Raw genomic sequence first — 22,845 nt, 5'->3', positions numbered from 1 at the left:
ATACAGAATCTGTCTAGCAACATGCCACAGAGGGAGAATATACAGCTTCAGATATGGTGAGGAGATTGGAGTTCACATTTCTTAGGGGAGGGGGCTTCCTGGGCAGCATGCTGGTGGTAGGCGGGGCCAAAGTCAAAAGTAGGCAGGGCCAGGAACAAAAGTGGGAGGAGCAACATGGCTCATACCTTTCAACCACTCAATAGCAAGTGGCTCCTACCTTTCCATCTTCCAACCAGGCAAGCAAGAGGTAATGTCGCAGCTCAAGGATGAGTCCCAGAGAGCCAGTGGGGCATAATGGTTAGAGTGCTGGACTATGACCTGGGAGACCATGGTTCAAATCCCCACCCAGCCATGAAGCTCACTGGGTGACCTTGGGTCAGTCACTGCCTTTCAGCCTAATCTACCTCACAGGGCTGTTGTGAAGATGAAATGGGGAGGAGGAGAACCATGTACACTGCTTTGAGCTCCTTGGAAGAAAAGGTGGCATATAAATTTAATTATGGTGGTGAAGTCTGGCAAAAGCACTCAAGGAGGGCAGAGAGCTTGGGTGGTGAGGGGGTGTGACCTAGGAAGACTCCCGAGGGCCTGACAGAGGTAACTGGGAGGCCACATTCAGACTGGAGGTTTTCAACCCTTGTGATAAGGAGTCATGCCTAACTGTTTACAGACACATTCAAAAAACACATTTTAATTTTACTCAGGGGTGGGGGTGGTAAAGCACAGAGCCCTCCAGACAGATGAGGGCGTAACCCTGTCAGCGAACCTGAGCGATAAAGAACGGGACGGGCCTTGCTGCTAGACCCAAAATAATCCGCTGCAGCATTTAATTTTCCGCTGCTGCTCCGGAGCTACTTCCCCCAAGCGCCTGGGCCCACCCACATGCTCCCAAACTCCCTCTCAGGCTTAGCAGCTTCAACAAGGGCCAACCACCACCATCAACCCCCCCACCCCCGAAGCTAGAAGTGGGCTTTGACAAGCCTCGTTTGAACGATTATTTCCATCCCCGGCAGGGACGGGATTTATTTATTTGCTCAAAAAGAGGGGAATTGGGTTCCTGGGATGTCAAGTCTGATCTCGCTTGCACTCTGGTGGAATTAAGGAAGACCCCCGTTTTGTCCGACAACATCCCTAAAGTCTAAGGAATTGGGCGGGCAAGCTCTCTAATCACGCCGCCTGCAGGGACAAAAGCTCTGGCTGACCCTGTCAGCTCCGTTTACCCTTGGTGCCTGTCTGGCTCCCACGCCCCCTTTCGCCACCCCCCCTCCCTGCCACATCTGGGCTAATTCCAACTCTTCCAGCGTCCAGCACACAAATCCTCTTCCAGAGTAAAAACTGCCCTGAGAATTTAATTTTTTTATTTATTAATTATTATTATTAGATTATCAGAGACTGGCAAACGCTGGGCTGCTCGAATTAATCCTAATCAGGAGATTGATACCTATTGGTGAGCCTCATCAAAGTTGCTGAACTGTCCCAAGGACCCATTTTTGCTCTGGCCCTCCCCCCACTCACCCTATTTTCATACACAGGTAGCAAAGGAAAAGAGTTCCGCTGCAGACAATCTAATCCCTGTTATTGTAAATTAATAAAAATCAGACCCCCTCCTCCTCCCTTTCATCAGGCTGCTTGCAGCTGATCCCCAAACTGCAAACCGGATATTTTAGAGGTGGGGAAGTTGCATAGAAAAGGGCAAACAACACTGTGCAAAGCGTTTGGGAACTCTCACAAGGAAAGGCTAAAGTGCAGGTGTCAGCAAACTTTTTCAGCAGGGGGCTGTTCCACTGTCCCTCAGACCTTGTGGGGGGCGGACGCGGACTATATTTTGAAGAAGAAAAAAAATGAACGAATTCCTATGCCCCACAAATAACCCAGAGAGCCATTTTAAATAAAAGCACACATTCTACACATGTAAAAACACACTGATTCCCGGACCGTCCGTGGACCGGATTTAGAAGGCAATTGGGCCGGATCCGGCCTCCGGGGCCTTAGTTTGCCTACCCATGCTAAAGTGGCTAATATCTGGCTCAAGAAAATAAAAGATGACATTGGGGGAGTATGCATGATGTAGCTATTGGTCTCCTTCTTGCCTAATACTCAAAGAGAAGAGCTAGGCCAGCGCACCCATGAGGCAAGGTGAGGCAACTGCCTCAGGTGGCAGGATCCAGAAGGGCAGCAGATCCAGCCTCCAGGGAATGCAACTCCTGCTGCTGCAGCCACAGCTTCAGCGTGGGAGGTAGGATCTACTGCCTCTTTGGCTGCCCCCCTATAATGCCGCCTGTACAGCGGCCTCTTGGAGAAAGCACTGCTGATCTCCTCTCATTCCTAGGGAGGAAATGGCAGAGGCTGCCCTCTGGGGTTTCCTGGGTTCTGCACTCACCCAGCATGATTCAGAGTATGCCCCTTTCCCCCACTGCATGATGACCTCTGATTCCCACTTCAACTGTTGCGTAAGGTTGATTTGATTCCTCCCCTTGTTCCTAATGCAGATCTCTATTCCTTGCTCAGTCCTGGTGTAGATCTTCACTCATCCTTTCTTCCATGGTGGTGGTTGGGGAGGTGGCAGCATTTTGTGGTTTGTCTCAGTCGCCAAAATGTATTGGACAGGCCCTGGCTAGGTGTGTTTGTCCGTTTGGTTGGGAGCCGCCTAAACTTCCTGAGAGTTTGCTCACACTCAATTTGAGTGTTTGCTCACACCTTGTGACATTTTGGTTGATCCGAACAAAGGTTTTACCCAACCATAGCATAGCTTTTGGGTTTTGCGCATAGAAAGCTGAGGGATGCGGGTGGCCCTGTGGGTTAAACCACAGAGCCTAGGACTTGCCAATCAGAAGGTCAGCAGTTCGAATCCGCGTGACGGGGTGAGGTCCCGTTGCTTGGTCCCTGCTCCTGCCAACCTAGCAGTTCAAAAGCATGATAAAGTGCAAGTAGATAAATAGGTACCGCTCCGGTGGGAAGGTAAACGGTGTTTCCATGTGCTGCTCTGGTTCGCCAGAAGCAGCTTAGTCATGCTGGCCACATGACTCAGAAGCTGTATGCCGGCTCCCTCAGCCAATAAAGCGAGATGAGCACCGCAATCCCAGAGTAGGCCACAACTGAACCTAATGGTCAGGGGTCCCTTTACCTTTACCATAGAAAACTGAATTCAGGATGTTCCACTGAGGCAGACAGGAGAGACTCAGGTGAGACAAACGGAAGCAGTAACTTCAGACGCTGCGTTTACAAACGCACAGGGCACAAGGATATCTGCTGATAGCTTAGACAGCAGTCCTATATGTACCTGGGAGCAAGTCCCAATGAGCTCAGTGAGGCTTGCCTCTGAGTAAATATCCATAGGACTATGCTATGCTCTTTTAAAAGGGTATTAAGATGGTCAGCTATGCCTGTTCTCTCTGAGCAACTTTTGCTTTGCTTTGCTTTGGAGTTTAATGGTAGTTGAGAGTACAGCCATCTCCGGAGGGCAACAAGTTCCAAACCTCTAGGGCACAGGATCACAGGCCTACCCTGAAACCCACATTTGGATTTTGGATACCAACAAACTGAAGAGAACCCCTCCCCAACAAAGCAGGTGGAATCAGTGTCTGTCTCCACCAGTCCTTGCATGACACTTTGTTAAATAAACAAACAAGGACTGGTCAAAACTGAGAGCGAGAGACAGACAGGACAGACAGACAGCGGGGAGAGGAATTTCTCCACTGTGAATAAAAATAGGAAACGCTGAACAGCAAGCAAATCCTTGTTATCAGTTGTCTCAAAGTGCAAGCGCAATCGGGGAAGGTGGGGGAAACTGCCTGCCTGCACCACTTTCCTACCCCCTCTTTCCTTTCTTTTGCCATTTATCAACAGATTGCACAGAGCCAAATGGGCACTTGCCTCACCCTGCTAAATAAGGCATTGGTATTTCTGATAAAGCCTTCAAATTCCTTATCAAGCTGACACAAAAAGAATATGCAAAGAGAAAGAAAGGGGGCTGCACAGTCTCCACGGGTCCCACCACCTCATTCTGCCATTCCCAGCTACCCCAAGGGAGTAATTCTGAGCTTAAAAAACACAGAAAAGATGTTGGGTGTGTTAATGACCTGCTTTAAGCTCAGAGGCAGGGCTTAAGTCAGCCAGGGACCAGAAAATAAAGTCATGTGGGTGGAAAGGCTTTACGGTGGTCTCCAACTCAATCCTGCTCAGATAAGACCCGCTGAAATTAATAGACCTAAGTTAGTCATGCCCATTGATTTCAGTTGGAACAATTGAGGGATTTGGGGATGTTTCGCCTGGAGAAGAGGAGACTGAGAGGAGATGTGTTAGCACTCTTCAAATATCTAAAGGGCTATCCCATGGAAGATGGAGCAAGTTTGCTTTCTCTTGCTCCAGAGGGTAGGACCAGCACCAAAAGATTCAAGGTACAAGAAAGGAGATTTGGATTAAACATCAGGAAGAACTTTCTGAGTAACAGCTGTTCGACAGTGGAACCAACTTCTTCAGAAGGTGCTGGACTCTCCTTCCTTGGAGGCTTTTAAGCAGAGGTTGGATGGACATCTGCCAGGGATGTTTTAGTGGAGATTCTTCCATTGCAGTGGGTTGGAATAAATAACCCTTGGGGTCCCTTCCAACTCTACAATTCTATGACTCTATGGTTCTATTGCACACTGTAGCCTCTGGCCCTTCCTGCCGCTGGCCTGTGGCCCCCAGAAGATTGCCTGGTGCCACTGGAGCATGGAGTGCTGGGAAAAAGCTGTTCAAAGGCTCTTGTGCCAGGACACTGGAGCCACAGCAAGCACCCAAGGGTGTTGTCTACTGGCTGCAGCCCACTGCCAGATGTCTGCTCTTCAGCTCCCACTTTGGTCATCTCTTCACTGTCCTCTCCACACACACCCTGCCCTGCATGTCATGACAAAACAAAAGCCTTTCCAACTCCGAAGTGGCATTCCTGCATGCCTGCCTCCTCCAGCAGGCCTCCTCTTCCAGCCACCGCGCAAGCTGTTGTTTAACCTTCAAATTTATTATTTTTAATTATTTTGATTTATAAAAGCACGAGGCAGTTAAACCCACATTAAATAAACTCTGCATTACGGTGCTTAACAAAACACTGCAGAACTCCGGACGTCCGAGGACTCCATAAAATAACGGGCAAGATGGATGGATGGCACCGGGACAGCTCGTTACCCACCGCCTTTGGCAGAACACAGATTCACTCCGCTTGCCCTTCCACCACCCGCCTCCTCCCTCCAATGGGCGACTAATTAAAATGACAAGACAGACACCATCTCCAGCGAGCGGCCCCACCGATTTACAGTATCCCAAATCTTTCCAACAACGGACGTCTTCCTCCTTTTCTCGGTGGGTTTCAACCTAAACACGGCCGTCTGCCGCCGTCTCCCGTGTAAGCCTGAAACGATGACGGATACGCTTTTGGATATTTGTGCAAAATTAAACTGGGATCGGCTGTCAGGGCTTTTGCACTGACGTGAATGTCAAACATGAACCAAACGGAGTATTGCGTGCTGTAACCATGAGGACTGCCAGCTTGGGGTTTTGGAGAAGATCCTCGAGCACTTGAGGATTCTAACAAAAGTTTGAAGGCGACGCACTCCACAGCTCCCTACCTCTGCACACCCGGCCACCTCTTCACCATTTGGTTTCAAGCCATCAACAGCCTGGGTTCTTTAGGGATAGGCAGGGATCAATATAATAGTATAATATAACAAGTTCAGCCTGGCTAATGATCCTGGACTCAGAGAGGGCTTCATTTCCACTTTTTATAGCCAAATCTGGAGCAGATCAGCAAGGATGTTGACACCCAATTGATAACCCAACAAAATGGTTATCCCCCCTCAAATACCACCGACTAAATTATACAGCTGAAATGAAGAAAACCGGAGGGCGGGGACAGGACTCGCTTGCTGAACTTCAGAAACATAACTAAGACTTTCCAGTCCCAGCAGGCATTTTAAGGTAGAGTTCGGGGTTGTTGTTTTTTAAAAAAATGTTCACTGTTTTATTGCGCCATTTTCTGTGGATTGTTTCTATGTACATTGCTTAGAACAGTGTTTCCCAACCGGTGTTCCGCGGCACACTACTGTGCCGTCAGACATTGGCTGGTGTGCCGTGGGAGGGAGGCGGGCGAGTCGGGCGGTGAGAGGCGGCGGCGGCGAGGATCTGCGTCGAGCCGGGGGCGGCTCCGCGGTGGTGGTGCCGAGCGGCGGGGCAGCGCGTGCAAAAGGGAGGAGCGCGAGACAGCGGAGGAGGAGGAGGCCGGCATGTCCGGGCAGCAGCAGCAACAACAGCAGCAGCAACTCCCGGCGACGGCTCCTCAAGCCCCGCCGCCGCCCCCTCCTCCGCCCGCTATCGCCGCCACCACCACAACAGCCGCCGCCGCCTCAGTTGCCGCCGTCCCTCAGTCCCTCGCTCTGCTGCCTCCTCCCACCCCCAAAGCTTGGAGGTTCCCCGGCAAGGGGGAGGGAAAAAACTTTCACTTTCGTGCGTCCCTCCCGGCGTGACGCTGCGCGCTGACGTCATGGGGCGGGGCTTTAATGGTGGTGTGCCGTGAGATTTTTTTTCAGTAAACAGGTGTGCCGTTGCCCAAAAAAGTTTGGGAAACACTGGCTTAGAAATGCAAATCATTAAGCAGTATATAAATGCATTAAGTAAACAAACAAACCGGGAGTGGATGTTTGTGTTGGATGACAATTTAGCTCAATTTTGCCCTGGTACTCAGATACGCCTGAGATTGGAATTCTTTGATCTTAAATGCACATATTTGGCACTAGACTCTGTCTAGTGAATCTTGGGGTTCCAGTAAAAAAATCAAAAAATTAAAAAAGTAGATCCAGTGAAGTCCCCCACCCCCAGCTTAAGGGGTATGATGTGCTTGTGCCTCTCATCTGCTTTTAGGACAAGGCACTATGATTGTTTCGGTTAATCTGGGAAGGGGTGATATGTGGAGGCTCCTTGCCTTTCAATGGGGTAGAGGACTTGAACCCCATGAGCTTCAGTAGCCCTGTCGATCTATGGCAGAGGGGGTTGAGCAAGGGATGTCTCCACTCCCTCATTTCCTCTTGCATTTCCCACTTGGGGAAGGAAAAACTTAAGTGATTTACACAGGAAATAGGTAAAGAGCAATTATAATTGATTGGGAATCATTTCCTGATGGTGCTGGCGGATGATTGATAGCGCCAGCTGGCTGCTAAGTGAACTGTGTGTTCATGAAAGCCATTTTTAGCTTCTACCTATCCAAAGCCAAGGAGGCCACAAATCACCACATCTGCCCTCTCTTGCTAGGGAACCTGGCTTGTGGCAAAGTGGGTCTCCACAAACAGGTTTAGTCATGAATGGAAGGAAGGAGGGAAGAAAGGAAGGAGTCTTTCCCAATGTTTTGGATTACAATTCCCATCATCCCCAAACAGCACAGTCATGTTTTGGACTACAGCTCCCATCAGCCCCTTCCAGCACAGTCGTGTTTTGGAAAGCAAGTCCCATTAATCCATGGCCAGAACAGCCATGTTTTGGACAACCACTTCCATCAACTGATGGGACTTGTAGTCCAAAGTGCACCTACACGATGTCAGGTTGCTGAAGGCTTCCACAAGCCACACTGAAGCTAGGAAAAAGGACGGGGCTATATATATATAACCACAGAGCCTAGGTCTTGCCGATCAGAAGGTCGGCGGTTCAAATCCCCGCGACGGGGTGAGCTGCCGTTGCTCGGTCCCAGCTCCTGCCAACCTAGCAAAGAACGTCAAAGTGCAAGTAGATAAATAGGTACTGCTCTGGCGGGAAGGTAAACAGTATTTCCGTGCGCTGCTCTGGTTCGCCAGAAGCAGCTAGTCATGCTGGCCACATGACCCGGAAGCTGTACGCCGGCTCCCTCGGCCAATAAAGCGAAATGAGCGCCGCAACCCCAGAGTCGGCCACGACTAGACCTAATGGTCAGGGGTCCCTTTACCTTTATAATACTGAAAACAAGCAGCAGTGGGGGGGGAAACTGCACACACAACCGGACCACCAGATGCCAAGGTGTGACGGTGAAATGCTGGAAGGAGCCCTCTGAAAACGGGGATGCAAATCCCATGTAAACACCAAGCGGCCAAGGCAAGGGTACCTTGAAACGTGGCACAATTTAAAGGCTCTTTCCCATTCCAGAGATGGTTTCTGGGCTTCTGTTATTACGAGCCAAAAGGAGGGGAGGGCGAGAGATGTTCACACCAGCCTGTCAATAAATTGTGCCTTCCCATTCCTCTCCGACGGGGATTCATTCCCTAATAAGGGATTGGCAGCTTTCTGGGTTATTTCGAGTGTGTGTGATAATGTTCCCTGGATACCAATGGCTTCCAAGGATCAGATAGAAAGGGGGGGGGATGTTATATCTCATGAGGTAAAACATGGAATAGGGAGAGAGATTCCAGGCTGAAAGTGCGTAGAAAGGGACACCCCAGTAATATCGAGGGGTGGATTTGTGTTTTTTAAAGATGACTCTGGCACAAGTCTTTTAAAGAGCATAAAAGGTCCTTTTGTTTCAGAGAATCTCCTCTGGAGATTACATGCCAGGAACGCAGCACTGTCAGCAGCTGCCTTTGGTCACAGACAACTTTGCTGTTATTTGGACTCCTGTAGACCCAAAATGGAAGCCAAATTTCCATTGCGTTACAGCGGCCAGGTCTGCACAGGAGCTGTGTGTGGCTGGAGCTCAAACAAAACTGCAAATAGCAAAAGCCCGTGCTGTGGGCTACTGATGCTCAGCGCAAGTTGTACAAAGCGAACGCATTTCATTTGTTTTGCTGCTTGCTCAGGACTGCCCAATAAGTGAGAGCACCAAATTTAATAATGTAGGAAGCTGCCTCATATTGAGTCACGATGGGTTCATCTAGCTCAGCTTTGTCTACTCTGACTGGCAGCAGCTCTCCAGGATACCAGACTGGGGACATTCCCAGCCCTGCATGGACATGCTGGAGACTGAGTATGGGACCTTCTGCATGCCAAGCAGGTGCTCTGCATGTCCACTTACTCTTCCTGAGTCTCAGTGTTGCCCTGTGTAGAACTCTGCAGGCAGAAGTAAGATGGGGACAAAACTGGATCGTTGGTTCTGGCTCCACCTATCACTGTCTCTGGCTGTTGGGTTCTGGGCCTTCCACCTCATCAATCCAGACAAGACACCCGCCACCTCACAGAACAAGGCTTTGGAGAGCACTATCACATCCTTTCTTCCTCTTCTCATGCTCCTAGCCTTCAGCTTTTTCTCACAGGAAGCTTTCCACACCCCATATTCCTGCATCGCAGGAGGTTGGACTAGATGATCCTTAGGGTCCCTTCCAACTCTTTTGATTTAATGATTTTATTATTCTAAGCCCTACGAGGAATGGCTGAAAGATCTGGGCACATTCAGCCCAGAGTAGAGAAGCTTAAGGCTGCCTTCAGACAGCACTTTATTCTATTTTCCTGACTTTTCCTTGGCTGATCATTTCCACATTTTATCTGTTTTTTCACATGACATAAAATTCACTTTTGGAAATAAGTTTGGTGCTCATTCTTGTGTTGTTTCCTGAAGAAAAGTCCATTAACTTGGGAAATCACAGGAGTTTTGCACAGTAGTTTCTCGTGATGAAATCTGGAGCAGTATCCCAGCACTCAGTTCTTTCCTGCCGTTTACAATAAGCGCAATATGGCTGCATAATTGACCAACAAGCCACAGCTCTGAAACGCAACAGGTACCGCCATGTAAAAGGAATGTTAGAAACCAAGAGGCATTGCAACCAGTAAAACTAATGCAGTAAACCTCACATGTGAATGTAGCCTGAGGAGAGACATGACCGTCTTTCAGCTTATCCGGGCGCTGTCATGAATGAAGATGGAGCTGACTCGTTCTTTTCTGCTCTAGGGGGCAGAATTAGAACCAGTAAGTGGAAATCGCAGGGTTTGGCTAAACTGGAAGTTCAGCTCAGCAGTGGAACTGTCTGTCTCAGGAGATGGCTTTTCCACCCTGGTCCTCACTGTTTGACGAAGAACTCAAACTCCCAGTTTTGCTTCTGCCGAAGCCTTCAATGAGTAAATCAGATTGATACATAGGCAAAGCACCAGGTACAAAGTACAGAAGAAAGGTTTAGATGCACGTTTGGCACAAGCAAAAAAGTCTATTCAACAAGCAAAACACACCTTGCATCTTCCTTTTGAAGAGCAGGGCAGATGCAGTGCTTACTGTGGCAAATGGCCAGAGTTCCTGGGCTGGACAAGCAAATGGACACTCCTTTGAATGGGTTGGGCCCGCAAAGCTTGCTCACCTTGGTGTGTCTGTGTCCATGGAGGTGATGTTGGCTCAACATCCAACTCACTCTCAGCCACCTCCCCAGAAGGAGGCTTGTCTGATTAGAGGTGACCAATGTCTCAGGGACAGGACACTTCTTGATCCATGGATCAAGCTGTGAACTTTCTAGTTCGCTGGCCCCCTCTTTGGGTTCTGACTTTTTTGGGGGGAGGCATTTCATCTCCCCTAAACCACAGTAACCCTCCTCCAGGTCAACAAACTCCCCTAGCTCCTCCCATTCTTCCTCTGGGTTGGACCATACCCTCCATGACACGTCCACGGGACCCATGACACTTCTACAGAGGCTGAAGGGCAACCTATCAGGGGTGCTGGCACTGTAAGCTCACTGCCCCGGGCAAAGGGGCCAAGGTAGGTGAGGGCCAATGTCCCTTACAATGCTGTGATCCTATGAATCCCTGTGGGTTACCCCACTGATCTCTTTGGGATGATCCGGGAGAGCCTACAGAGGGCTGGGGTTATCGTTAGGGGTGTGCCTTTATGAATCCCTCATTGGTATGGTGGGAAAAACCCATCTCTCGGCATGTTGGAAAGGAAAATATGACTCCCGGGCTTGCTTGCTTTATTTATTTATTTATTTGCTCCCTCACCCAGTGGCAGATTTGTGCCGAGCCACAAGGGGTTAAGCCCACCAAGCTGCTTTCCCCCCCTCTGCCTTCACTCTACCTCAATTTCACTGCTCCCATCACCTTCCTCCCCCACCCCCTGATCTTACGGGCGGGGGGGAGGGGGGAGAAAACCCATCAAAATAACTATTTTATGTCTCCAAATATGCAGATCATTTTCTTTAATGAAAGATGCTTGACGTCTCCGATCCAATTAATATGCAAATGCAGGCGAGGATTTATTTGTGACATTCTGTCTGGGTGAGAGAAAACAAAAAAGGCCTGTTAACCAAAACACTAATTGCTGTGACTGATTGTCACATATCATCATTTTCATAGGGTCTCCTCCATCCCCGGCACTCGGGAAGCCGTGATCCAGGACTCTGAGATTAACAGACAACCAAGGAGAAACAGGGCAACCGAGGCCCTACCTGCCTGGCACGCTCGGATGAGCCTGCGTGCCCGTCCGAAACAGCTGCCAAACCCTGGTGCGGGGGGGAAGCATTTGTCTCCCCAGCCCAGACTGGTGACCCTTCCGCTGTGGCAATGAGCAGAGAAATGCCACCACCTTTGCGGGAAGCTCCCTCCTCCCTCTTTGTGTTGGGAGCCATTTCCTTTTTTTTTTTTTATAAAAATTTTTATTAAGATTTTTTACAGATACATATTTAACAAACAGAATAGGTTTCATAACATCCTTTCACTCTATTGCGGACTCCCTCACGTCTCCCGCTTCCACTTTCATCATTAAAAACGAATTTTTCCAAGCAAATTATCATCTTGTTTATGCTCTTAAGTGCAATATTTAGGTTAAACTCAAATAAAAAATTATAATTTAATGGTAGACAGTTATTTCTACTCTGGCTTCCTTGTTAGGATTCAACCAAATTACAGTACTTTTGTAAATAAATCTTAAATTTCTTCCAGTCTTCTTCAACCCTCTCCTCTCCCAGGTCGCGGATTCTGCCAGTCATCTCAGCCAGTTGCATATAGTCCATCAGCTGCATCTGCCATTCTTCCAGTGTGGGTAGATCTTGGGTTTTCCAGCTCTTAGCAATAAGTATCCTTGCCGCCGTTGTAGCGTACATAAAAAATGTTCTGTCCTTCTTTAACACGTTCTGGCCGACCATGCCCAGAAGGAAGGCCTCTGGTTTCTTGGTGAAGGTATACTTAAATACCTTTTTTAACTCATTGTATATCATTTCCCAAAAGGCCTTCACTTTAGGGCAGGTCCACCAGAGGTGAAAGAATGTTCCTTCATTTTCCTTGTGTTGGGAGCCATTTCCTAGGCAAATCAGGCCGGATGGATCCGTTCCAGAAAGAACCCGATGTATCCGGTGAGTGGCCCATCTCATCCAGCGTCCTGTTCTTGCCCATGCCAGCCAAATGCCTCTGATAAGCCTGTATGCAGGACCCAAGCGCCACAGCAACTCTCGTCTCTGGCAAATGGTATTCAGAAGCACACTACCTTCCCTTTAGAAGACAGCCATCAGGGTTAGTAGCCACCGATCGCTTGCTCTGTGCATTTGCCTCCCAGCCAACCTAGCAGGCCAAAGTTCCTCAAAAGCCCAAGGAAGTAAGCAACATGACTTCCCAAAGGGCTCCCAGCCAGCTCAAACATTCAACCATCTTGCCTTTTCTTTCAAGCCTGCCAGCCGCGGCAGCTGTTGGTCCCCTTGCTCCTGATGTCTTCCGTTTGCAGAGAGAAAGCAAGTGCAGCAAGTACAACCAAGAAGGAGAGAGAGAGAGAGAGAGAGTTGGGGGGCAAGTCCAGGAAATCAGTGTCAGTTAGAGGGGCCATGTGTCCTGCTTAAAAGAGCCCAGACCTCGGTTTGAAGGCATTCCGAATTTGAAGGCCTGTCTAGTCCATGTTTGGCTGAAAGGCAAAGGAAGTCTAAAGAGGGGTGCAGCCAGAACCTTTGAAGTTGCCCGTCCACAGTTAGCCCCTGAACAGGGCAGGTGGGCACAGTGCTCACCTGGTCATGGTCTTGCCCCTTTTGATGGTGAGGTGTATTTAATAAATAAACAAATCTATACTATTTCTAAACATGGCGGGGGGGGGGCAATTACTTGGCCATGCTTTGCAGAAGAAGACTCTGCTGCGGCTGGCATTCAATGAGGCATGCAGTCAACTGTAATTTTTACTTGGGTGCTCTGGTTTGTCGAGTGCAATAAAATGCTGGGAGTGTGGGGTGCTCTTCTTCAGGGTTCCAGCTCCCCTTTTAAAACCACCTAAGCCAGCAACGATATTGTGGCAGGGAGTTCCACAAACTAATTCTGCATCCTGTGAAAAACTACCCACCTGTGTGTATGAGCTCCACAGTGCTTAGTTCATTTTTTGGTTGCTATTTTGTTAATGTTGTTTTATAGATTGTGAATGTTGTAGTACTTTGTGGATCCTATAACATGGCTTTTATGATATTTGTGCTGTTTAGCTTTTTAAAAAAGTTGTTTTGTTAATAGTGCTTTATAGATCGTAATCGTTTCGCCAATGATTTGTTAATTATTCTGTATGATATATGCCGTGTTTTTGGTGTTCTATTATGTGATTGTTATTTATTGTTTGTAAGCCACTTGGCGATTCATTCAAATGAAAAGCGGCAGAGAAATATAATAAATCAAATCACATGCATTTCTGCATGAGGCTTTCCGACAGCTGAGGCTATTTGGACCAGCTGGTCACACAGGGAAGCAGCGGGCACCCTCTTCTGAGCCAACCAAAGCCTCCCTTCATACAATTTGAGAAATCCTGTTACTGGGCTCAGAATAATTATTTCCTTTGACCAAGTTTCACAGACAAAACATCCTTGTTTCAGGTCAGACTACTTATCCATCTAGCCCAATAGAGCCTGCTTTGACTGGCAACAGCTCTCCACATTTCCGGCAGAAAAGGGACTTCATCGCAGCCTGAAACTACCCGGAGGTGTCATGGAGTGAACCTGGGACGTTCTGCATGCAGTGCAGGAGCTGCTCCCGCGTTCCACCTGACGGCCTGCACTGCACTTCTCACCGCCTGCGTCACTTGGCAAGTCCTCGGGGCAGATGTGGAACCAGGCAGATGTGGGGCCTGTCAAACGCCCCCATTCCCAGCACTTTGAAGAACCGTGTGTTTTGAATTTCATCTCGGGAGTTTTTTTCTCTCTCCGAGACTTCAGCAGATTAAAGTTGAAATAACCTACAAATTACTTAATGTGTTGTAAATCTTCTGAAATTAAGGTCTAATGGGGAACACATGTCAGCAGGCAGAAGACAGTGCAAGGAAGTCGGGTTTTTCTCACAGCGAGGGAGAAACACCAGAGGGGGAGGCAGGCGGGAGGGGGGTGGGAATGGAGGGGTATTGGCTCCTGGCGCTCTGCCGCATCCTGCGGAATGGGTGGTGGTGGCTGGAAACCAACAAGCCTCCATCACAATTGCGCTTCCAGGTTGGCAGCCCTGGGGCTGCTGATTTTACCACTCCCTGTGTCCGCAGCAGTCATTGAGGTTAAGCAGCTGAGTAAACCAAAGGCATCAGTCCCTGGGTGGCCGAACAGTAGTGGTGTACGGCAGGGAATGGCCACAGCTTAGCTGGGAGAGCATCTGCCTCATATGCAGAAGGCCTCAGGTTCAATCCCCAGCATCTCCAGGTAAGGCTGGGGCTCCTGCCTAAAACCCTGGAGAGCCACTGCCAGTTAGTGTGGGCCAATGATCTCCATCCTTGGGTCCCCAGGTGTTTTGCGGGACTACAACTCCCATCATTCCCAGCTAGCTTAGCCAGTGGGACAAGGATGATGGGAGATGTAATCTAACAGCATCTAGGCGCCTAAGGTTGAAGACGATTGAGGTGGAGAATTTGGAGCTGGAAAGGCCAATGATCCAACTAAGCTTTCAATGGGGAATTTGTAACTCTCCAGATGCTGGACTGCCAACTCAGACAGCAAGGAATCACTCAAGCGGACAAGTTCATGTGTGAGCTGGCATTGAGCCTTACTAGGGGCTTATCCCACAGGAAGCCAGCGGTAAACCGCCAGGGAGCAATCACCCATACAAAACCAAGGCACCTCTATTTCAGCCAACTTCAGAGCGTGACAACAGCCTTACATTTTTATGTATATAGGGGTGTCTGTGTGTACTCAATTTCTGTTGTCTCTATTTTGTTGTGCTCCTTGCAGAACCTGTTAGAGGCAAGAGGATGGCATACAGGTAAGGGCAGTTGCCATGCTACCTTCTCCTCTCTAGCCTGCACCTGGTTGCAAGTAGGGGTGAGGGGAAAATCCATTTCCCAAGCCGCTATACGAATCAAAACCCAGATACCCCTAAAAAATATCTGCATTCCTCAATGCCGCTCTCTGACCCAATAAACATGCAGAAAAATGTGTAAAAAGGGGGTGCACATGTAAAATATTGTTGCATTAGGTAAAGTGTGCACAGAAAATGTGTAAATCAAGAGAAGCTCGCCCAAAAGAGCATAACGGATTTTCTTGCAGACTTCTTTTTTAAATGCAAACTAATGCAGAAGTGGGGTAAACTGATCTGAAGATTGGAAAAGCGAGAAACTGGGAGAAAGCAAAATGGATGGATGTGTCCAACCCTTTCCTTCCAAGGGAGGCTCATCACTAGGGCAAGGTGGGGCACAGCAGTACCATTATTTTTGTTTTGCACCCCAAAATCCAAAGCCTAGCAGTCCTGGGTATATGTGTCCCACTCATGCCAGCCCATCCCCAGAGTCATGGTCACAGATTTATTACCACCCAGAGGCTACCCAGAGTTCTGTCTCCCTTTGTAGATACAAGCAGAACTGGGAGAAAACAACATAGGTACAGTGGTACCTCGGGTTAAATACTTCATTCGTTCCGGAGGTCTGTACTTAACCTGAAACTGTTCTTAACCTGAAGCTAACAGGGCCTCCTGCTGCCGCCGCGCCGCCGGGGCACAATTTCTGTTCTCAACCTGAAGCAAAGTTCTTAACCTGAAGCACTATTTCTGGGTTAGCGGAGTCTGTAACCTGAAGTGTATGTAACCTGAAGTGCATGTAACCCGAGGTACCACTGTACATCTAGGGAGCAGGTGCTTACTCCTGCCCAGTGCTTTTGTCTTGAGAATTGCACAAGTGTCTGTTGTAGTTTTTTGCAAGGAAGGAGAAAGATGGGAAGGAAACCAGAATACGTTGGCTCTGCCTCTCAGTCACTACAGCCTCCTTCCCACACGCTCGGGACATGTACCTGTCCTGCTCTAAACCAGTATCTTTCCTTCCTTCTTTCCCAAACTACGCGGAGCAAGCTTGCCTGTTGCCTCTGCCTGGCACACAGTCCCCCCTTCCTCCCTCCCTCCCTCTCCCCTCCTCTCCTTTTCAGCAGATTTCTCTCAAGTGCGCTGCCATATGGTTCCAGTTAAGGCCCATATTTTCCCCCCTCACCAATTGAAAAGACACACTTTCCTCTGTGCCAGACAGTTTTGCAGATCGCTCCGCTGGCTGAAGTTCTTATTGGATTTCTCAAGGAAAAGAAAAGAGAAAACACACACACACACACACTCACGCTTAGAACCCAAACCAAACAAAAACCCAAAACCCTGACATTTTAAATTAATGCACAGCCACAACAACCACCTCAAATAAAATAAAATAAAAGAGCTCAGAATTTTAATGGTGTTGTAAGTAATTTTTAACTAATCCAATCCAGATTTTTATATTAACCTTTGAGATGGAGTTCATCTGGCTACTATGTTACTGGGATATATATATCTATATTTGTTGGGCTGGCCTGGGCAAGGAAAATTAAAGGGTAAATAAAGAGAGACATGAAGGGCAGGAGGCAAACTGTTGCAGAGATGCCTAGAAGCCAGGGAGCTGGAAAAGTATGAATTATACAGGCTGGGGTTCTTATCAGTGACAAGGCTTACTCTGAAGCAAAGCTCAGCATTTTGCACCCCACAGTTCAGCCTTCCAGTGCACAAAGTAACAGGAGTGCTTTTGAGCACATAGTGAGTGCATTTTCTCTGCTTCTCCAAAGTGCTCACATGATGCCCAACAACCCCTGTTTACAAGCTTGTTTGGCAGAGACAGTCCTGATTATTTGGTGCAGGTAAAAGAGCGGAAGAGCCTTTAGTAGCTGTTGGGGTGGGGGCGAGGCACAACTCTCAGCACCATTGACAAACTACCGTTCCCAGGATTCTTTGGGGGAAGCTGTTTAAAGTGGCAGGGTACTGCTTTAAATGCATAGTTCCCTGCCGAGAGCTTGCAGTCCAGTCTATTAACGTGCTCAGCAGAATGGTGGTACAAATGGCCGAGTGGGCAATAAAACATTTTCTGAACACTGGCCAACATCTTAAAAAAATAGGAAACCAGCACTCAGCAGAAAAAAAGCTGTATGTCAGAACCTTTTGTCCTGAAGTACTAGTGTTCTATTTGCAGGGATTAATTAAAAAAAAAAAAGAAGAAAGAACAGAAACATGGGAAGCCTGCAGAAATAGTACTCCTCACCTGTAACTCAAAGTCCATTCTATCACCTCATTATCTGCGTAGTCCTCTGGCAATGTAAACTAATACAAGAATACTGAGTGAGATGGATCTCAGTCAGGGGTGCCAAATTGAATAAAATATTGTGGGGGCCCAGATAAACCCTGCCCTGCATAACTGATCACATGACATGGTGCACACATACTATTTGAACAGCAATGCCCATTAACTTTTGGGGATAGCCCCCTCAAATATAGGAGTTGGCTCCTAGGATCTCAGCTATCTTTTCTTTCAGGAAGACATACTGGTTTGAAGGATCACCAGGTTTTGGATGGCAATCAAACTGGTTCCCAGGTGATACGCTATCAGGTCATCTACACTTTCCCCACATTTATAAATTTAATTTAATAAATTTAATAATTTAATAATAATAATTTTACTACTGCTACTACTACTGTAATGGGCAGCCACATTGAGTTGATTAACTAGTTAGAGTAATCAACTGAAAAAGAAAACTTTTAATCAATTGAAAAAGTCCCCTTCAAATTAATCGAGCAGCAGGGGTGGGTGGGTGAATCTGTGCGTGACTCTCTTGCAGCAAAAATAATCAAGTCTTTAGGCACCTTAGAAATCACCAAATGTAATAGGGCATATGCTTTCGTGAGCTCAAGCCCACTTTGTCAGATACATGAACTGAATATATCAAGTTGCAGTGAACTTACGTCCGTTCAGTTCAGTGGTTCTACTCTGAGTAAAAACTTCTACAACACATTATTTTTAATTATAAGTACTTCTAAAAACTGGAGGTGGCAAGAATCCTCTTAGAAGAGATCAAGAAGGTTACTCAAAGGACAGTCTTTAGGGAGCACTTCTTGTGATGCTGTTTGCAACAGCACCGAGGCAAGGATGGTGTGTGACTTCTGGCCAGATTTTGAACTGCATGGGTCTGTTTCAAATCTATGACCCTATGAGCTGTTCTAGCATGGTGGGTAGAGTGTCAGGCTAGGTGTTGTTGAGACCAAGGTTCATCCTTATTCAACAAGGAAGCAATCTGGGGGTCTTATTCAATGTTAGTCTTATGCAGAGTAGAGCCACTTAAGTTAATAGATATGATTAAGTTAGGTCCATTAATTTAAATGTGTCTTCTCTGTGTAAGATGTAGGGGGATACACACCTAGGTTATTTTGGGATGGATTATCTTTCAGCCTAGCCTACCTTGCAGTCTTGTTGTAAGGATAAAATGGGGGGAGGAAGACAACACTCACCATCCCAAAGTGGGACAGAAACTGAATGAATGTATGAATACCTCTTCAAAGCACGCTCAAAGTGCTACACATTATTGTCTTGTTAAGAACTGCCTCCACCAAGGAAGGAGAGTCCACTTCTGAAGGAGCTCCATCCACTGCTGAACAGCTATTACCACCAGAAAGTTATTCCTGATGCTTCATAGTAATCTCTTTTCTTGTAACTTGAAAGGCGATTCCGACAAAACCTTTCTGATGACAAGAGCTGTTCAACAGTGGAATGGACTACAGTGGTACCTCGGGTTAAGTGCTTAATTCGTTCCGGAGGTCCGTTCTTAACCTGAAACTGTTCGTAACCTGAAGCACCACTTTAGCTAATGGGGCCTCCTGCTGCCGCCGCCGCACGATTTCTGTTCTTATCCTGAAGCAAAGTTCTTAATCTGAAGCACTATTTCTGGGTTAGCGGAGTCTGTAACCTGAAGCGTATGTAACCTGAAGCGTATGTAACCTGAGGTACCACTGTACCTCGGAAGGGAGTGCACTCTCCCTCCTTGGAGGCTTTTAAGCAGAGTTTGTATGGCCATCTGTCAAGGATGCTTTAGGTGAGATTCCTGCATTTATACGGGTTAGGCTAGATGATCCTTGGGATCCCTTCCAACTCTACAATTCTATGATTCTATGAACCACCACATTATGTAGGTCAGTATTATTCTCTCCATATTGCAGATAGAAAATGAAGCCCACAAGTCTCTCAGCATGCATGCAACAACAACAACAACAACAACAACACACACACACACACACACACACACACTCCTTGCAGCTCAATGACTTCAGAAGACCCACAACTCTTGCCATCTCCCCACCCATTCTATATCCTCCCGAACTCAACTGTGGCGTTCGTTTAAGCTCTCAACACGCCCATAAATTCCTTGTCTCTCTTTCTGGGCAGCATTCCTTCTGTGCCCCTCTGGACATGCATGCTGGCAACCCATGGTAAACAAGGGGGAGGAAAGGGTGGCGGGAGGCACAGGGACCCTTGCCAACAACTTTGTTAAGCATTGGCACGGCAAACAGAAGGTGGATGGGTGCAGTGCCAGCTCCGTACATGAGTGCATTCTTAACATTCTCGCCCTCCGAGAGCTTTTCCTCTCAGTCGCCTGAAGGAAAGATGGAGAGGCACATGGGCAAAGATGCAATAACCACCACCTGAAAAAGACCTGTTGGTAGATAATCCACAGCAGGAACAGGGGAACCCTTGGCTGGGCGTTGCTTCCAAGTACAGAAGTAGAACAGCAGGATAAACTGGGTATATAGAGTATTGGGAATGGAGTCAAGAACCCCCCTCCCCCCGATGAAGCATATGTCATATGCAATATTTCGCTGCACACATTTACAGAGAGGGTGTGTAACTCACTGATGGGATCCATTGAAACTGAATGCTGGAGGATTCGGGCCAGGCAAAAGGAAGGACCTTTTCACACACTGCATAAACTATGGAATTCTCTCTGAATACCAGTAGCTGGAAATCAAAACTGGGGAAAGCTGCTCTTGTGCTCAGGTCCTGCCTGCAGGCTTCCTACTGAGGCATCTGGCTGGCCGCTATGAGAACAGGATGCTGGGCTAAAAGGGCCATTGGCCTGATCCAGAAGGCTCTTATGTTGTGGGGAACCATGGACATCTGGAGGGGCCATTTAAAAATATAGTATTGTATCCAATGTTAATCCTTCTCAGAGCAGACCCCTTGAAATTAATGGCCGTGACTGTTTTAGGTTATTTTCAATGAGTATAACTTAGTTGGGTGCAAATGGTTGAGAGAGAACAAGAGAAGATCATCCACAGAATACTAAACCCATCACAACATTATTCTGTTCAAAGATATTTGGATTCCATTTGGAGTCTTGAGGCACTTTTACTAAGGAGTAAGCTCCACTGAACAGAGCAGGGTTTGCTACTGAGCAAATATGCATGGCAACAAACAAAGAATGCAAACAAAATACAATCTCTTTTGAAAGAGGTTAATTCCCCCTCCCTTAGTAACAACTGGCCTTCATTGGTAGCATTTGAGGGCATACAAACGTTGTCCGTCTTTCAGAATGTTAAAACTTCCAACCAGCATAAAGCTTTTTATGTTTAATTTGCTAACTGTTTATCACAGTATTAGATATTTTAAACTTTCATTAAATGCTTTACCATAAAAGTAAAGGTAAAGGGACCCCTGACCATTAGGTCCAGTCGTGACCGACTCTGGGGTTGCGGCGTTCATCTCGCTTTATTGGCTGAGGGAGCCGGCGTATAGCTTCCAGGTCATGTGGCCAGCATGACTAAGCCACTTCTGACGAACCAGAGCAGCGCACGGAAACACCATTTACCTTCCCGCCAGAGTGGTACCTACTTATCTACTTGCACTTTGATGTGCTTTCAAACTGCTAGGTTGGCAGGAGCAGGGACCAAACAATGGGAGCTCACCCCGTTGCAGGGATTCGAACCCTTCTGATCGGCAAGTCCTAGGCTCTTTGGTTTAACCCACAGTGCCACCCGCGTCCCTATGCTTTACCATATACCTACATAAATTACCACCATGTACGCAAACACAAGAAACTCTCTGCCAACTGCTGATCAGGGGAAGGAGCATGCTCCAGTAGCAGAGCACATTATGTGTGTGTGGAAGGCCCAATGCTCAACCCTTGGCATCTTCAGGTAGGGCTGGGAATATCGCCTCACTGACACCCCAAAGAGCTGCTGCTAGGCAGTGTTGACAATATTGATCTAGATGGAAAAACGGTCTGCCTCAGTATAAGGCAGCTTGCTCTATTCCTCTTGCGAAAGAACACACATGCAGTGAAGAGAGTGAAGTACATGGGGTTTGCTTTACAGGCAATTAGGATGACGTACATGGAATTATTCTCCTACAGCTTTGCCAGCATGGGGAAAAGTCATGCATGAGGTGGCTATGGATCAATATTTGAAACACAAGGCAAGCCACCACCTCTCAGCCCCAGTTCCCAGTCATAAAATGAGTGTACCAATCACATAGCCCAGAAGAGCGTTGTGAAATGGAGGTAAGAATGAGGAAGACCACTGGATATGCCAGAACTATAACCACACCGGAAAAGTGAATGATAACCACCAATGCATGCTTAACCCTTCCACCAGGATGCAGAAGACTGTAGCTGACCTGGGAGATGGTAGGGGAGAGAGCCAGAAGCAGATCCCCACACAGCCTTGAAGCATGCAGGGAGGTTTGTTTCCAGAAAGCAAGGCCTGCCTCTCACAGATTCAAAAGGGGAGGATACACCTTGCCAAGCAGATTGAAAGAAAGACTGTAGATCAGTGGAAGAGCACCTGCTCTGCGTGCAGAAGGTCCCAGGTTCCCTCCTTTCCATCTTCAGTTTGGGATGGGAACGTTCCCTGCCTGAAACCCTGGAGAGTTGCTGCCAGTCAGTGTAGACAATACTGAGGAACGTGAAACATTGACCTGGCTTTGTGCAGGGCAGCTTTCTCATTTCCTAAACCTAGCACAAATCATGGCCTCATCTCCCCAGGGCGGCTGCCAACCAGGTATTGAACAAGGTTGCCAGGGACAACAACTAGGTGTTGCTGCCACGGAGGAGAGAGAGGCTGTACATTGCACCCTGCACCACCGGCTTCAGATAACCCACAGGCACTGAGCCAAGCAGCATGAAGGAAGCTGAACACCCCCTGGGCACCCTGCCCGGCAAGAGGGAGGGGTCAGAGAATCAGGAGGCCGCTGGACGCCCATGCCAAGCACTGACATGGAATTGAGATATACACCTCCCCACCCGCCCCCACGGGCACAGTTCCAGTTTGCTTGGCAAATCCAACCCCCCACAAACTGAAAAGTAAAAGCGCCAAGCCAAGCGCCGAGAGAATACAATGTGTGCCCCGTGGGCAGAGAGCCAAGGTGGCACACGGTGGAATTCAGGGGGAACATGCCAGCTGCTTTGAAGGGGCGAAGGTTAAGAAGGCCCAGGGTGGCACTCCCTGGACTTCTGCCAAGAGTTAAAGGGTTGTCAGTGCAGGTGACCTGCAGTTTGGGTTGCCAACTTAGGGAGTACAGGTGAAAAAGAGGTGTTTCTCTCCCTGCACCAGTCCCTGATCTGGCTCAAAGAGAAACAAGGAACAAAAAGAAGCAAATTGGGTAGTGGTTTAGATTTTTTATATATTTAAAAGGAGACTCCTGGGAAATCCTGAACCCAAGCAGGTGATATGGGTGGCTGCAATTCATAAATGCACGTG

The 22,845-nt window shown here is 47.9% G+C and overlaps 1 protein-coding gene and 1 long non-coding RNA gene across 3 annotated transcripts in view; one reads left to right on the top strand and one right to left on the bottom strand.

The window, feature by feature from the left end:
• The window catches only part of CASZ1 (castor zinc finger 1), a 300,204-nt gene that overhangs the window by 171,878 nt on the left and 105,481 nt on the right, over positions 1 to 22,845 (bottom strand). The gene's annotated exons all lie outside the window — the stretch shown is intronic.
• LOC309375680 lies at positions 87 to 11,521 on the top strand. Its single transcript, XR_014171001.1, has 3 exons — positions 87 to 270; positions 2,331 to 2,447; positions 11,251 to 11,521. It is a non-coding gene; the product is annotated as an uncharacterized lncRNA (long non-coding RNA).

The sequence above is a fragment of the Podarcis melisellensis genome, assembly GCF_964234715.1.
Source record: "Podarcis melisellensis genome assembly, chromosome: 8".
Classification (NCBI taxonomy): Eukaryota; Metazoa; Chordata; class Lepidosauria; order Squamata; family Lacertidae; genus Podarcis; species Podarcis melisellensis.
The sequence above is the reverse complement of the archived record's forward strand: the minus strand, read 5'-3'. Positions and strand labels throughout refer to the sequence as shown.